Here is a 12,992-nt window from a genome sequence, read left to right as displayed (position 1 = left end):
ATACTGGCTGTTTCCTTAATGCAAAATCTTTACAGGTTCTGTCCACTTTTCAGATCAGCTGCAGTATCATATCACTGATGTTTCTGAATGTGGCAAAGAGGTCTGGTGAAAAGAAAATGTTTAATTCCTATGCAGGCACTGCGACTCTTTGTGCCAAATGAAGAGCAAAGGCTTAGGCTCTGTTGCTGCTACCAGGCCAGCTGCACATTCCCTCTGTTTATTCTGTGATCTGGAGCAAGCAATACAAATGCCTCTTTCTGCACTTGGTCATGTTTTGTTCCAAATGTGCTGAGTCAGGCCAGTTGAGGCAGACCTGTCTGTCCTCTCAAAAGGAATCACTCTCCTGTAAAGTCTTCTCCCAGGCAACTAGTGACAAGATAAGAGGGCACAGCCTCAAGCTGTGCCAGGGCAGGTTTAGGCTGGACATCAGGAGGAATTTCTTTGTGGAAAGGGTTGTTGAACATTGGAACAGGCTGCCCAGGGAAGTGGAGGTGTCACCATCCCTGGAAGTGTTGAAGAAATGACTGGATGTGGTACTTAGTGCTGTGGTTTAGTTTACAAGGTGGAGATCAGTCAAAGGTTTGGCTCAATCTCAGAGGTCTTTTCCAACCTAAATGGTTCTGTGATTCTGTAATATTTCCTTTCTCATCATGGCAGGTAAACAGCAGCCTCCTCTGCCTTGACCATCTTCCAGCTCTTCAACGTAGCAATTTCCCAATATTTTTCCTCATAGCAATAACCTCTGAAGGCAGGTCTTCTCCAACCTTCCCCAATCTATCCAAAGCTGTAGCTAGGCCTGTTCTTGACCCTTTCCCCAGCTGTAGCCTAGGGTGGCAGCTTCTTTCCTACAGGGGACTGGAGTAACCTTGTAACACTGCAACTCTATGTATGCACAATTCTAACACTGGATTTTCAAAGAAATTGAGAAAAGCAAGTATTAGTATTTTGTCCAGGATGAAATTCTGGTCACTAAACTTCGGGTTAAGTCATCACTGCTGAAATCAGTCCTTTTCTGGTTCCTATACATAAAAACATGCAAACAGCAAACCAAAACAGCCCCACCCCAGTCCATCAAAAAAACTGCTAAGACATTAATAGCCAACATTACTAGGAGACTATTTTAAAATGTAAAAAGCCCTTTTACATTAAAAACTAGGAAGAGAAACCAGTCTCCTAAAATGTAGATCACTAAAAGCAAGAGGAACAGTCCGCACCAACTGTGGAAACAAGTCAGTCCATTACAGGCTGAATTATTTCACAAGCTAAATATCCCTCTCATAATTGTTTGAATTGGCATCAGTTAACAACCAACTGAATTTGCAACTGTACAAGTATCAAAAAATGTCCCACTTTATTATTAACAAAATTGAAATCAGACTTACTCTGAGCTCAGGGTAATCCAAAAATGCTCCCCATGTGTGAATTTTCTTTGCTTTCCCATCACATACTTGTGATTCTCCTTCCACCTGAGAATATTTTGCAGGAGCCATAGGGTGTACCTGCAAATCTGCAGTGATACAAATGTCTTAAGTCAGGATTTCTCTTTGTTTGGAATACAGTATCAGTGAAGTATCCCATACCTGGAATAGGCATGTCTCTGCAAAAACAGAACTGTCACCATATTTTCACTAGGAAATGCTTGACTTTTACTTTCTGGCAAAAGTCATAGCTCCATAAAAATGAGAAACTTGGATACAAAAAAAAATGCACTAAGGAAAAATGCTATGTTGCCATTACAGCACTGTACAGTAGAACTCCAAGTAATTTAGGTTAGGAAAAAAAATCTTCAATTGCAAACTTTAGGACATAATTGTTCTATTTCACATGTGACTCTGGGTCCACACTGCTTGAAGTACAGCTTTTTTACCTTACATTGTTCATTACTGGGAAGTTACTCATAGAAATGAAAGCCAAGAGATTATTTTTCAATTAGGTACTGTTTGAAAACCAAACTGCAGAATCAAAAAAGCAGCAGCTGCTGAAAAACAGTTTGGCCAGTATAACTAGAGGGGCAGCAGGATTATGCAAGAAACTGCTGATTTGGGAGAGTAACAATGGATTAAAGAAAGCCAAAACCTAATAAATACTGTAACTGTCCTTGGGAAGAAAAAAGGAGCTAAAGATCCAATTTGACTTGCACTTGCTATTTGAACCTGCATCTTCAGAAGTTTGAGGTCTTGGACAATCTGACATTTCCCTCTCCTTGCTTAGGTGTGACTGTTTAGGAGATGTGATACTCTTGTTTCTGGAAGGAGACTTAACCACAAAGATGACTTTCTTTCCATTTTGACCCATTTTTCAGTTGTCTTTGACATTTTAATATTCTTTCACGTGAATATTCTGGGGGGATGCAAACTGAACTTTCCTGGGAAAAGAAGGAAGAACACAGTTATCTAAGCCACTGAAATTAAGCTAAGAAGGAAATTCTGACTCATTGAGGCAAGTTTACTCTGTAATTCTCCTGACTCAGCTAACAGCAGGTAACGAACCATTTCTACACCAAGAAGTAGCTCTCAGGAAAAAAAAAACCAAAACCACAACAAATCAGCTTTCACAGCTAAAGCTCCCTTCCCAAACTTTTCTTGTGGACAGTTTGGGCTCAATAGCCATTGAAAATTATTGTGGCAAATCATAAAGACTTAGTGTTTCATGAAAAAAACCAAAAAAATTGAATTAATTTCAAAATTAGTTCAGTGACCAGCCTCCAAAAGCCCATCTATAGCATGTGATGAGGAAAAAGCAGAGGTACTTAATGCCACAGTCTTTAACAGTAAGACCAGTACCCCTCAGGGTACCCAGCCTACTGAGTTGGGAGAAGGGAACTATGTTCTTCCTTCTTTTCCAAGGAATTTTCCCCCTGGCAACATACAGTGTTTCACTGGATGCTGTCTAAGATTGATGAGAAAAAAAGACTGAGTGTTTATTACAGGTACTATAAGATAGTTTAATTTATCCTGATAGTGCTGATACCTCACACAGGCGTTTTAGGAATCTGTCGAGCATCATCACCCTGTCACTTCCCTTCATGCCTGAGGGCCCCAGGTTGGATTTGACACCTGAGGTGCAGAGAAACTTGTAGGAAATGGGTGTGCAGGAAATAGAGAGGTTGGTGACTAAATTGTTTGTACATGCATTTGAGCATGCACTGCAGTCAGCTTTTTTTTCTCACAGGCAGTTGCCATCCATTTGCGTTTATAATATGCTGCAGTACTGCCTGTTGCTGCAGAAAATAGTCTTCTAGAATTTCTTCTGTGGATGATTCCATCATGGGAGTGTGTACCTAATGTGGGTATAGGCAAGGTAAGGTATATCTAAGGGAAAAAATGTAATAATACCATTAAGTTGTGAATGTGACTGTTATCTGGGCTTTCAGATGAGAACTAAACTTGGTCATACTTGCACAAGAATTTGCTGGAGTTATGCCCTTCTGATTTTCCTGGGATAGAAACCTCATTAAACTGTATGAAATAACAGGAAAATCTTTGAAAGCAATTCTTCTGTTCTTTCTCATGCCACCCACATCAAAGCACAGATATATCTTCTGCCTTTTTTCCTCCTTCGTTTATTTACTTTCTTTTCCTCAGCCTCTGACTGGCATCTCGCCTTTGTCTTGTGACAAAGACTCATTCAGGACCAGTGTTAACCTGCAGTCTTTCAGTTTAAATCTGCGTTTCTAGCAGAAACAGTAACATAAAATATTTGTACTGGTTCACTCTAGAGTAAAGCACGTCCATCCTCTACCTTCCTTTTTGCCCCATGGTGATTTTGCTCATGTTTTCCAGGTGCTTCTTTTCAATGAATTCATCAACTGCCCCATGTCAGACACTCATCTCCTCCTATACCATAATGATCTTCTTACTAAGTCCTAAATGCCTTTCAGGAAATTTGGCACCCCAACAGAAATGGTGTTGATGTCTGACAAGATCTGACAGCTGAGTCAGGGTCTTGGCACATGTCTGGCTCTCTGCTATCAGCAGACTATGTAAAATCATGGTGAAGGATGGGACAAAGTAATAATGATAAAATCCACATTGTTTGATTACACATAATGCTTTGATGGATTATTTTTCTGCACTTGGCTGTGGCATGATGGAAACACAGTGACAGTTCTGTTCAATTGAAGTTCAGAATCTCCTCTTTAGACATACATCCTAGAAATAAAGTAATTGGAAACAATTGGCCTCAGACATGCAGAACAGTGTATCTTTTTGGACTTGTTAAACAGGAATTTTAGGGTTTTTTGGTGGTTTGCCTTTGCAAACAGACTACCTTGACTTGTTCCTGAAAGCAATTTTGGCCTCTGATCATAATTGATATAATTTCTTGCATTAATAGCAAACAAATCAAACCCTTATATTAGAAAGCCAATGCAATTCAAGGGAAAACAAAACATCAGAAAAATAAAACGAAAAACCAAACCAAATGCACCTTCAAGTCACAAGCCCTTGCTCTTGGCATGCTGTGGTCTTTTCAAAGTTTTCAAATAGCTGCATCCAAAGAAAGGTTTGAGTTATTTATGCTTTCTTTACTCACCTGAACTGCTAACTTTGTCCTTTCTTTCACAAGCTCAAATAGCTGCTTTTTGATTACTTAGAAACACAGAAGCTTCTCTGTTTGCTTTTTGTGTTTAGTTTTAGCTCATTCTGTATGCTTTGTTTTACCTTGTAGGGTCTACCTACTAGGCAAAAATCACAAGAGTAGCAAAAGTCCCATGTTTGTTTCACATTATTTCCTTCATGGAAATATTCTTTTAGATGCTCTTTGCTTTTTATTTATTATTATTTTTTACTAAAAGCTAGTTGTTTAATGACTAGAGCTGGTGCCCTTACGTGGAACTAGACTGTATAAATGGTGATAATTAATAATGCATGTGCTGTGATGTCTTGAGAACCTTGCATGCTGCAAGAATTGTGGTGTTCAATGTGTGTGACAGTGCACACATACGGCCAGAAAAATGGGTCAGTGCTTGTCTCTGGGACACCTTTATATGACTGCAGTTGTCTGGAGGAATGGACACATCCCGTGTCCATTGAGCTGCATGAAGTATTAAACACCAATTGAAGAGATTTCCTCTAAAAAATACATATTTTTCTCACTTTCTCCTAAATCAGGGAAAAGGAATTTAGCAGTATTTACTTAGAAGTTACTTACAAATTTGATATATGATCATTTAAACATTATTAATTTATTTCATATAAGGATAGGACTTATTTGTGTACTTGGTTTCATTGTCTGGTAACTGATTACCTGAGAAAAGAAGACTGAATATTTCTGTTGACTGAAATAATAATGTTACTAGAGTTCTACCATGTGCTTTCTGCTTGGAGTGATGGTCTTTATTTCCAGTCTTTAGCTGTATCAAATACATTAGCTGAGAAGTTGTTTTACATTTTCTGCTTAGGTCAGATCCAGGCCCCTTCAGTTGCTGGTCCCTGCTGAGCCTACTGAGTCAGACTTGCAGTTACCAACACAGAAAAAGGACTTTTTATTTTCATGGTTCTGGGTTCTGATGGGTTTTTTCCCCCCAAAAGATGTCAATGGCTGAATAAATGGTCCTAACATCATTGAGACAGATGGTGAATTCCTAGAGCCTTTGAGGCATAGGAGCCAGCCTGTGACTAGGAGCCAGCCTGTGACCTCTATGACAATGACACTTTTCCAGGACTGTAAATTTAATGCAAGTAAAATGAATGATAAATTCATTTTTAAATCCCTGCAGTTTTAGCAAGTAATAAATACATCCCATCTCCCATCTTCTCACAGTAGTCTCCTCTTGATGAACCATTATATACCATTTTCTGGCCTGAATTCCTGACTTCTCTCCTAGCCAGTAATTTCACCCAGAGAGAAGTTAGTGGCAGAGGTAATGTGATAGAAAATATTAACCCATTGGACTTGCACCATTTCTTTAAGCAAAGGTGTTCTGAAGACAGGCAGGGAAGGGTTAGAAATCCAAAAAGCCTCCATTTAAGTGGCAGTAGATGAGAAGGTGTTTGAGCTGCAGAGGTGAGGCAGAGATGCCACTGTCAGTTGTCTCTGTATGATTTTCCAAGGATCCTCAAACAACCTGGTGAGGTGTTGTGAGCACACAATATTGTCCTGCAATTGTGGACACAATTGCACCTGCAGGTTCAGGCCAACAACAGTAACAGCAATGAAAATTAATTTCTAGCTGTCAAAAAATTATTTTTTCTAGTCTGACCTACTTTGTTAGTTCATCTAGTGACCATTTGCAGAAGGAAAATTGTTGCCTCCTCCTTCTTCTGGTGGTGTGGCTACAGAGAGAGATTTGGCCTTCAAAAATGTCAGTGTTTAGTTTAATTTGGAGTGCTTTGAAATGTGGTTTATTCATTAATCACCAATCTCTAGTCACCTAGAGATTGGTGACTCTTCACTGTTCTAGAGAGTGGAAAAGAGACTGGTTGAAATATTAAATCCAGCCAGCTCAACATCTTCAAAGATTACACCAGTGAAATCCCCAAACCAGACAGTATTGCTGTGTAGCAGAAACTTCTGGTACTATTGAACTTCATGCTCTCAATTCCAGATCATATTCACCCATTAATTATAGATGGGCATTTATAGTGGATTGTAACCCCCAAAACCTCCTTAGTTTGGATAAAAATTAATTCATCAACAATGATTCTAATTATTGACAGGTATTGGAACAGTGTTTCCTCCAAGCTGAGGAACATCTCTCTCTGCTGAAAAGACAAAGGAACCTTTTCAGTGAGAAATATGCAGATTGGGGATATAAAAGACACACAAATGCTGAAGTCTTCCTCTTGAGCTTCTATAACATTTCTATTGTCATTATTCTGATCAGTCAGAGTCCTCCTCAGTAACACACAGTGCAGTAGTCAGTGAGCACACAGATTTGGACAATAAACATTAAAAATGGGTGTCAGGTACCAGTAGAGGCCAGTATACACCAGTTGAAATCCATCAGTAGGTCTGGTAGATCATAGGCTAGAAGGGGTGGAAGCAGACTGACCCTTCTGGTGTGTTCTACACTCACAAAGCAGCAGCTGTCCTGCCTTCAAGCAGAACCTTTCACGTGTTGTCAGGTGTTATGTCAGCAGCTGAAAGGAATTTGGTGTAAGCATATGCAGAAGCAAAAAAAGAAGCCAGACCAAACTGGGGAGGAAAAAACCCAGGGAAATGGTGACTGTTTGAATTAATGTAATTTATTTTGTGTGAGCAGATAAATGTAGCCTCAGCCTTTGGAGAGTTGAGCTGGAAAGCAAAGTAGCAGTGTCAGCTCTGGAGAGTCAAGGCAGCAAGAAAAAGAGAAAGAAAAAACAGCAGCAGCAGCACAGGAAGCAACACATTGGAAATGGAAGAGAACCAGAAAAGAGCCAAAACCACAAACGTGGGAGAAAAACAAAAGAAGAACAAAGAAAAAGATGATCAACAGGTGAAATCTCATCACTTTATAGAATGACAGAGGATAAAAGAATTACTTAATTTCTCATTCATCAGTTCTTCCATCCCTGGAGATGCGTGCTAGTTTTAGACATGAGGATCCATAGGACACACAAACCCATCAAGGCATGGGTATGTTCCACCTGGACTTGACACCATGGGACACATAGCCAGTGCATGGGGACACCCAGGAAACACACATCCCTCTGGCATCAGTCCAGCATTTACTGATTAAGGCAGAGACACAGTGGTGGAACAGTGCTGGTTGAGTGGGGGGGTCTCAGGAATGCTGGCTCAGCAGGCACAGGGTGCTGGGATGAGCTTGCCAGGGTATGGTCCCCAAAGGGGTGTGTATGTGGGGAGGATGGCAGGAGGTTGGGATGTAGCATGGGATTACAGGGTCCCTAGGTTGGAATCAACATCCTTGGAGAAGCTCTTATGTCACCTTGTGTCTCCCTGGTTGCCTTCAGTCTCTCTCAGTCACTCCAGGACCATTCCATAGTGGCTTTTTAACAGTCTCTCTTTGTGGACAGGGAGAACAGGAATTGCCCCTGTCCAGGGACAGCTGGGACTGGAGCACCTTGATCTAATTTCCAGCTTCTAGGGCTAGTTTCAGTCTAGTGTCCTCTCATGTGCTGCCTGAACATGACAGGATGTGACTGGAGCCACGAGGAGGCTGCAGGGACACCCCCTGACTCAGACCACCCTTGCTACTCCAGGCTTGCCCCCTGGAGCAGGCGCTGAGTCCCAAGAGACACAGAGTGCTGGTGTGGGAAAGCTGGGTTGAGGGCAGATCTTTATGGAAGTGCACTTTTACTGGCCTTCAATCCAAGAAGCCTTTTATCTTTTTTTTTCCAAAAAGTGTTAAAAAGTATGAGTGATAGAAAGAAAACACAAAACCAGGGCTCCAATTTTACACACTGTCCCCCACACACCACCCCCATCTCAAAACTTTTTGGTTGCTACATACCCATTTTCTTGCTTAGCTGTTGCTAATGAGCTAGAAGGTTCCCAAGCCTTGCAGTGTGCTTTACATCTTAGTCCAAGTCTCTGTTAATAAGTACAAGAACATCAGATCCCAACACATTTAATTTGCTCCAGCACCAGCCTTGATCAAAGCTTTTGTTCCCAAAAAGAAATTCTTGTGTGCACCCCATTTATTTTGCCTTCAAGATGCTACAGCCATACTTTATAATGAATTCATGAACTCATTCTTTTTTAAACATTTTGGTGTCTGGCAGCATCCTATTTCCATCACAGGTCAAAGTGAAACCAAAAATTATCTGAGCAATAACTACCTGTTGGAATCATCTTACTCACACATATCCAGTACCAGGTTTGGCCTCCACAGTAAATGCAGTCTCCAGACAGCTCTTTGGTGTCCAACTGGACACTGCTGATGGAGACTTACACTGCCCTGTGATGCTACCTTTGTTACAGGGGTTTGTTATAAAGATGGACTTTGCCTCATAAGCACTAAGGCTGAGTTGAAGTTCTGACCTCTTTGTTTGGCAAGTTGAAGTGGAATTCTCACACAAAGTGTCCAGGTCTTCGTAAAGCAGGATCTACAGATTGCAGTCTGCTGATGGCTCTGATTGCCAGAACCTTTCCACTGGCAAAGCCACCCATTAATGCCAGAAGAGTTCCAACAACTGAGCTAACAGAAAAATATGATTTTCATTCACTGGTTTAGTAAATTTTCTTCAGTTCCACATAACCATTTCCACTGATCCCTCAAAAAGGACAACGATTCAATGATGAGATGCTGATTTGCAAAAGAGTCATTTTAAGACACTAAATACAGATAACACAGACCTTGAGCTGATTTCAAGCTTAGTGAATTGTTTTCAATTCTCATTTAAAAATCATCTGAAATTCACTAGCACTGAATTACTACTTTTCAGGTTCAATGAAGGTGTCACATCAAGTTAAATAGGTTGTGGTCTTCTTTTCACAAAGATCAAGCACCTTCTATACAGATACAAGACATGTCCCACCTACAAACATGGTCTTGTTTGCTGGACCATACAGGAGCAAGAGCATCGATCTCATCCAGGAAAACAATTGAAGGTCACATCTGGCAGGCCTACAAGGAAAACACAGGAACACTGACATCAGGAAAACAGCACTGTATGAAAGGGAAAATACATGAAAAACATTATGGTTACAACAGCACTAGAACTGGTTAGTTTGGGGTTTTTTTGAGGGGGATGGTGGTGCTTTGCAAAATTTTCTTGTTTGCGTTATTAATATTTCCCAATACATCCCAAGACTTCCAGCCTCGCAAAACCCCACTGGAAAAGGAAACACTGACAGTCCCATTTCTGTGGAAGGACCTGACAAAACATGAAAAAACTTCTTCTTGAGCCCAGAAAATTAGTTACAACTCAGACAGAACATGTGGCACGTTTCAATCATACCTGCTCAAATAATAAACAAAACTGTCATTTATATTCTCCTACCCATTCACTCAGGCAGTTGACACATTTCTCATAAAAAAAGACTACTCCCCCTTCACCCTGGCTACATTCATTAGCAACTGTCTGGTGCCAGTGTCTTTCCAGTCCCTGGTGTACCATAGAATAGGAAATCTCTGCAATTAAAAAAAAAAAAAAAAAAACCACACAAGAAAAAATCATAATGGAAAAGTGTCTATTATAACCCCCATCCCTAAAACACACAGCTCAGCTCTCCTCAGCAAAATACTTCCTACACAATTCAACAAGGCAGCAAATGAAATTCATAAAGAGGATAATGTAAATGTACAAAACACTGAGAAAAGATAGTAACATTCCAGAAGGACACATCCAAAAGCTCTGACATACCAGCAGGGGTATGTCACACACAACACAGTGGAGCCAAACAAACTTCCAGTGCAGAAGCTGACACCAGGATAACTTAGAAATCACCAGTTCTGCATATTCATTCACATTTTCACAAATGGCAAGATTTGAGAGTAGAGCATTTAACTGCCCCTTAAATAGTGTTAAATTTCTGGGTTTGGTCTCCCTTTGCGGGTGATAAAGAAGAAGAAATCTAAAGCTGAGAAGATATTCTGCATTTCTGCATTTCCATCAGCTAGAAAAGCCAAGATGCTGCTACTTCAAAATGAATTTCATTTAATAAAGAAGCAAAAGACAAAGATATTCTTTTCATTGTTTGTAATACTTTTTAATTAGCACTTAAAATCCCATTTCAATATACCATGACTGAATTTTGCTGACCAAGAATATATCATGTTAATAATTAAATCTCTAATGATTTCATTTTGTAACACAACTCAGGTGTTACTCACCTGTAAGAAGCAGATGGATTCTTATTCTAGCCCAAGCACAAAAAACACTGCAAGGTTCTAGTTGCAAGTTCTATCTGCAAAACTGATGCTTGAGTGTTTGAAAAAAAACCCAGAGCTTGTGGGAGAGACAAATGGACTTCCATGAAGCAAACTGCAGTTGACTACCAGTAGGTAATTCATTGTACATGAAACTCTAAGGGAAAAAAATCTCCAACTCCAGCTTTTAAAGGCAAGAAACCTTTAAAGGATTTACACAGTAAATCTCTGAACCTACATATATGTTGGTTTCTATAATTACTTTTTCACTTCCTTAAAACTACTTTTTTTTTAAAAAAAAAAAAAAACCTCATTCAACAGTGCTGAAAATTTTGGAGCATTTTTATATGGTAAAGAAAGCTGCGACCTCAAAGAGGTTCCATCAGAACTTTGATGTCAACACAAAGGAAACGTTCACAGCAATTTTCAAATTGCTGGAGAGAAACCTGTAAGCCAAGGGAGTTGTAGACAGCCCATTACTGGAGGCTTTCATTAATAGTGTAAATGTCTCACTGACATGATGAAGTAAAAACCCTTACTGAAAAAACTATTTGCATTGGCTCAAGCCCAGACAGATTTGCTTCAATTTTCATGTGACCCTTGTGAAGATTTGAAGGGAAAACACAAGCCCTGATACAGCTGTGTGCAAACAGTGGCCATTCAAAAATCATAAGGCAGCACAGTGTAAGACATGTACTGCAGCATATCACTGCTATTTCATATTTTCTGAAGAAGATATTTCCTCCACCCTTAAAGCACAGCTCTGGCAAACTGACAGTAAGATTATAAACAGAGAGCAAAAATAAATGTCACTTTAGATTACACTATGTTTTGGAAGAAGTTTTTTTCAGCTAAATTAAAATTACAAATAAATAATCACTCTATGTGAAATAGTAAAGTAAATTAGTGTCTGCTTCTTCCAGTAGAAAACCCCATGACCTCCCATCCTTTGCCTTCTATGCATCTTCTCTGTACAGCCAGCTTTTTGCAAGAGTGCTTCTGCAGTACTAACAAAGCTGACATATAAGAGCAAAGATAGATAAATACAAAAACACCATTGAAACCAACATGCATGATCTGTATGACATTTCCATATAGTGAATACAAAGCAAGAATTACTGGCATTTAGCCGAGTTTTTGAAAACTATTTAAAAATTAGGTCAAATGTTTACTTTTTTTATAGATACTTAGGAAGAAGTGTTTGAGGATTTGCAAACAGACCATTTTCAGATTTATTTTCTCCTTTTGCTAAATAGAGTAAAAAAAATCCCATTCAGTAGGAAAAAAAGAATTCTGAAGATATAGGAAGATAACAGAAAAAAATTATGGCAGGCTTTCACAGCACTAAAGTTGCTTTGCATGATAACATTAAGTCACTTTTAGTTCCTAGCCTTCCTCAGACAACCTGTTACTTATGTTACTTATTACTTAGGTTACTTATTCTTCTCTTAACCCGAGTTAAGGTCTTGTGCTGATTTCCCATGACTACATATGGTAGAAAAAGCATCTCACTGCTGTTAGTTACACTTTGCAAGCCTTTCAGAAAACAATGTCAGTTTGCACTTCATGGTGAGACTTAAAACACAGACATGCAGGTGAAAACACTTGGACTGCTTCACTTTGCCTGTATCCAGCTTTCTCCTGCATCTTAACTCAGCTGGGTGTTACAAAATTATTTGTAAGCATGAAAGAAAATTTAATTAACCATGAAGCTGCTTCTGACGCCAAGAAAATTGATTTAGAGGACAAGTTAAATCTACAGAAATTTACAACACAAAGAGATCTTTTTGGTTCACAAGAACCATCCCAGCCCATACATAAAAGATCCTCTGGTGTGAAGATCTCTCTGCAACTGGAAGTCGCAAAATGAAGACACTCGTGGCCAATTTAAATATTGGCTGTGCCTGAATTCTTTACACATGGAGCACCTGCCAAATATACCCTGCTGCACACAATCTGAGATTTGTGGCTTAAGCCACAAGCACCCGTTTCCAAAAAACTCATGTTAAACAGCTTGGCCCACACCTTATATAAATCAGTGCATTAAGAGTAATTACATGACAGCTCAGGCTGACACACTGGATGGATTTGAGGGGGAAGTGGAAGACCAGATTGTCATGCTGTAGGGTGCTCAGACTTCCATGTCTTGCTCCCTTTTCTGTGTGCCTCTGCCACAGGAGGAGAAACTCAGCTCAGTGATGTGGGTCTTGCCTATCTGTGTCCCTGTTTGAGCTGG

This window comes from Agelaius phoeniceus, chromosome 1, assembly GCF_051311805.1.
Source record: "Agelaius phoeniceus isolate bAgePho1 chromosome 1, bAgePho1.hap1, whole genome shotgun sequence".
In the NCBI taxonomy this organism is placed as follows: domain Eukaryota; kingdom Metazoa; phylum Chordata; class Aves; order Passeriformes; family Icteridae; genus Agelaius; species Agelaius phoeniceus.
Note: the sequence above shows the minus strand (reverse complement) of the source record.